This window comes from Cricetulus griseus, chromosome 2 (assembly GCF_003668045.3).
Source record: "Cricetulus griseus strain 17A/GY chromosome 2, alternate assembly CriGri-PICRH-1.0, whole genome shotgun sequence".
NCBI lineage: Eukaryota > Metazoa > Chordata > Mammalia > Rodentia > Cricetidae > Cricetulus > Cricetulus griseus.
In genome coordinates, this window is record NC_048595.1 from 35,543,254 (window position 1) to 35,548,458 (window position 5,205).

Here is a 5,205-nt window from a genome sequence, read left to right on the forward strand (position 1 = left end):
CTTGTGCAAGAAAAGCAAGCCCTCTTAACCACTGATGCATCTCTCCATCCCAAGACTGTGCCTTTTAAATAGCTCTCAAATACATACTAGCTCTGGTCTCCCCCAGTCCAAGCCATCATCTCCTCTTCTTAGACTCTGTCCTAATAATCTTTCAACCTTCAGTCTTCCTTTCACACCTCTACTCCTTCCCACACAGAAGAGTCAGAGTGGTCTTTCCAAATTCCTCTTTGATTATTTTCTCTATCCCAATCCAGTCTACTTAAAAACATCTACTGATGCTGGGCAGTGGTGGCGCACGCCTTTAATCCCAGCACTTGGGAGGCAGAGGCAGGCAGATCTCTGTGAGTTAGAGGCCAGCCCGGTCTACAGAACCAGTTTCAGGATAGCCAGAGCTGTTACACATAGAAACTCTGTCTGGAAAAAAACAAACAAAAGCAAATCCCAGTACCCTAAAAGTAAAATAATACTCAGCGTGGCCTATAGAGCTGACACATCTTCCGCAGATGGTTTTAGAACTCTCCCCCTCAACCTCTATGGTCCAGCTTTACCAAAACAAATATAGCAGTAGAGTCTTCCAGAAAGCAGATACAAAGGGAAATTGTGGAAATAAAAGATTTCTTGCTAAACACTGGTGTTCACCCAAGAAAGGAGGAGGGTAGAGGCAGGACTGAGTAGGGAGAGCCCAAAAGACTGCAATGCAGATTTGTCAACATCTTTGGCAGTTCAGTGGAGTATTCTGGAAGGAAGATGGACTATCACAGGGGCCACATTGAGCAGAAATTGGTGGGGTTTTGTATCCCAGTCTTGGTTAGTGACTCGGGCACCTGAGAACATAACCTCCTCTGAGAGCCTGAGATGGAACTGAAAGAGTTAACAACCAGATGGTGTCAGCTGACCTGCTCTTCAGGGTCCTTGCTTCAAGGGACAGCCACTTCAGTGTCATCATAAGGGTCACATAACAATAGCCCTAGGAAACCTAATGGATTTAACAAACCTCCCTAAACAAATGACATTTCAACCTAGGCCTGCTGTGTCATTTAAAGCTTTACAGAGAACAGTGAGAGGGTCCCAGACTCAGGGAGCTCTAAGTGGCAAAGATGTAAAGTTCTTGAAGGAACTGAACAAAGATACAAAAGGCACACGTGCTTGAACACCAAGTGTTTGGCAGAAAGTTGCCTTCTACCGTGTTCAAGAAATGACTCTTGAAGGCTAGGTCAAGGCACTTACTGAATTTGATCCCCAGAGCTCACACAGTGGAAAGAGACAACCTTTGGCTTCTCATGTGCACACTGGGATTAAAGTCAGGCCTCATACTCATTCGGTAAACCTTCTAACTAGACTGAACCATCTCACCAGCCCCACTACAAATATTTTCCATGTGTTCACACTGATGTAACTTTTATGATTCAGTCATCTTTTAAACTTAAATGTGAAATATGATCGACACTAATTTAAAAAAAAAAAGCTAGTGACAAGTTCCTCACAGATTATAAGCAAGTAAAAGAAATCATCCTCAGAAGCCGACATATCACACACCTTTGATGTAATGTGGCCAAAGATTGTTGTTTGAGACAGGGCTCCTGTAGGCCAGGCTTATCATGTAGCCAAGAATGACCTTGGATTTGTAATTCTCCTACCCGCTCCCCAAATTCTCGGATTACAGGAGTGTCTCACCAGAATATGTGGTGTGGTCAAAGGTTTAAGAACAAGAATTTGGGTCACTATTCACAGCTGTTTCACTTTGGGGTTCACGTGTACCAGCCCATGCCAACAGTGAGTAGAGCAAAGCTGAATCAAACCTCCACTGTACTCTCAAGGAGAGTTGGGGCTTTATCAGCATTTTTCCCAAACCTCCTTCTGGGCTTCACAGTCGTCTTTCTCTACATTTTATTCTAATGTTTCAAAATTTGGTAGCAGCCTCAAGCTCTGTATCTCTGATAAGGTCCTCCCCAGGGCAGCCAGGGCCTTATTTCACTCTCCCTTTTGCTCGATGTCAAGACTCAGAGACTGTATTAGCTGGCTACAAAACAGATTCTTGAGATAAAATAGAGACAAACAAACACCATAGTCTTAGACATCATTCCTTCTAAATTAGTGAATTGTTATATGTAATTCTTTTTTTTTCTTTTTTTCTTTTTTTTTTTTTTTCCGTTTTTCGAGACAGGGTTTCCCTGTGACTTTGGAGGCTGTCCTGGAACTAGCTCTTGTAGACCAGAACTCACAGAGATCTGCCTGCCTCTGCCTCCCAAGTGCTGGGATTAAAGGCATGCGCCACCACTGCCTGGCTCTTATATGTAATTCTAACCAGCTCATCAAGTTAATTTTATTTTACTTTTATTTTTTTAGCTTAAATGCAATTTATTTAAAGATAATCTACATGACATTTTTTTTTCTTTGAAAGCAATGCCTCCACTCTAAATACATCACAGGCAAAATAAAAGCTCAAGATAAAGTCAGCCCCATTTGTCTAAATTCTGATGTTACATGGGTGATAAGCAGCAGTCAGTCATGGTGACAGGTGATAGATCCAAAAAATAATTGCCCAGTTTGTCAACATTTTCTTCTTTTAAAGAAAGCCATCCTTTAAAGAAAGCATAACTGGAGTCACACCATATTCACAGTAGTCCAGGAGAACAACCATGCCACCTGGACTCATGTTTTCACCAATAAAAATTTGGTAGGCATTGATATTAGCAAGAATGTGTGCAGCCCCAGTCATGAAAGGCTTTACTCTTCCTGTGTGTATCCTTCAAGTTGGCCTTGGAGTGACAATGATTTCATGCAACCTTTGATGTACTTTGGAGGCCTCTTTTGTGAAGCTGGTTTCTTGTGAGAGATGGTTCAAGACAATATCAATGCAGGTGACTACTGTGCTTTCGGTACCTTCGGCCTCTGGCTTTGCAGGATCTCCACCAATGGCCAAGTCTTCAATGTTACCCTCTGTTCTACTGACCATCTTACCCTCCCTCCCCCAGGCACAGCCCATCCTTGCTCTCCTGGATCTCGTAGCTATCTGAGAACCACTTGTTGTGGTTGATAAGGTCCCAGTAAATGATCATGGTGGCTGGAGACAGCAGCCCAGCCAGCAGAATGCAGCTAGAGAGCCACTGGGGGCAGTGGAGAGTGGGCGGGAAAGCTTATCAAATTAATTTTAAGTTCTGGAAAACAAATGGCAAGTTTTTTTGCTAATGAATAAAGAAGGTTAGCCCTTGACAGGAACTTTATTTGTTTTGGACCCAGGGCCTGATTCATGCTAAGCAAGCATTCTTCTTTTAAGGTTGATCCTCAGACCCACAGAAACTGTTTTACAAATCTATTATTAAAATGGCAATTATTGCTGGCGTACACCTTTAATCCCAGTACTCTGGAGGCAGAGGCACGTAGATCTCTGTGAGTTCAAGCCCAGCCTGGTCTATAGAGCTAGTTCCAGGACAGCCATAGCTGTTACAGAGAAACGGTGTCTTAAAAATAAATAAATAAATAAATAAATAAATGGCAATTATTCTTCTTTCGGGAAAGTCCTATGTAAATGTCCTTATCTCTATAAAGTGAAGTTTAAGTCTCACCCTCTCCTTTGCAAATGAGCTAGACTAAGTAGTTCTTTATGAATGGGTGGTAGCACAGGGAGAGGAGGGGACAGTAGTAAATGCAGATACCCGGTAAACACTAGCTTCGCCAAATGATGAAGGTTAACAGTATAGGTGGTGTTACAGTCTTTCATAACTCCTGACAGGATTTAATGAGAGGGACACTTCCTTCCCTGTGTTGTTTTTTCTGAAAACCTGTAAACCCATACCAGTCACAGGAAGGCATAAGGCAAACACAGATGGGGAGTCATGCCACAGAACGCCTGCTAGTGTTTCTCAAGGGGTGTTGTGGTCATAAAAAACAAAGGAGACCTTCGCCTGCCAGAGAGAAGGCATAGTGATGAAATGCACCATGGTGGTACATTCAGGAGGTTCAGGAGGAGGACTGCCATCAGTTTAAGGCCAGCCTGGCCTACATTTGTGAGTTCTGGACCAGTTTAGGCTGGCTAGTGAGATACTAACAAGAAAGAAAGAAAGAAAGAAAGGAAAGAAAGAAAGAAAGAAAGAAAACTGACTGGATGCCTTGGGTCCTGGAACAAAAAGAGAACAGTGATAGAAACAAAGTTGCCTTTACAAAAATTGCCATTTATAAAGCTGTAGCAATGCTGGTTTCTTAATTCTGATAGCATAACACAATAATGTACGATACTGACAATGAAGCTGGGTGAGGAATACACGGGCATTCTGTACATGCTGTAACTTTTCTGTAACCTAAAACGAAATCCACTTTGATTCTCATTTATTCAAACATGAAAATCTTTAACTATTTATTGATCATCTGCTATTAAACATGCACGATGTTAGGTGTTGTCACTGTCCTTACTCTCCAGGTGCTTATCGCCTGTGGGAACAGATACAAATGATGGCACAAACAAGCACTCAAACTCCCATGGGACGAGCAAGGGTAGGGACCAGCATCTATGCCTGTCAACAGCTACACAGGGAGGGGAAATCCAGACCTGTCTTTTATTTTCTGATGGTGTGTGTGTGTGTGTGTGTGTGTCTGTCTGTCTGTCTGTCTGTCTGTCTTGTTCTTGTTTGTGTGTTAGACAGACTTCACTTTGTAGTCCAGCCTGGCCTGGAACATCAGCCTCTCCGAGTGCTAGGATTATAGATGTGAGCCACCATGACATACTCTCCAGCCTTAGTTTTCTGTTCTTTGTGTGTGTGTGTGTTCATGTGTGAATATGCATGCCTGTAAATGTGTGCACACATGTGTGTGGAAGTCAGAGGTTGATGTCAATAGCTCTGTCTTTTTTTTTCTTTTTATAACTCAGAGCTCACCACTTTGGTAAGCTGGTTGGTGGGTGAGCTCCAGGGATCCACCTACTTTGTCTCCCAGTGCTGAATCACGGGCCACACTGCTGACCTGGCTTTTAAAGTTGCGTGCTGGGAATTCATGCTTGTACAGCAAGCATTTTAAAGACTGAGTCACCTCCACAGCCCCAGGCCTGGTTTCCTGATCTGTCTCCAGTGTGGTAACATCACCTGAAAGCATCATAGCACCACTTGGGGATGTTTCTAATTGAAAAGAAAACCTTCCCATGTACATAATCTTAAGCAACTCATTAGGTGTTTGGCTAAGGATCACTATTCAGTATTAGCGTGTAGTTGTTTT

The 5,205-nt window shown here is 42.8% G+C and overlaps 1 pseudogene; it reads right to left on the reverse strand.

Moving 5' to 3' along the window:
• Nucleotides 1–2,566: 2,566 nt before the first annotated feature.
• LOC113832991 lies at nucleotides 2,567–3,059 on the reverse strand (annotated as a pseudogene).
• Between the last annotated feature and the right edge of the window lie 2,146 nt (nucleotides 3,060–5,205).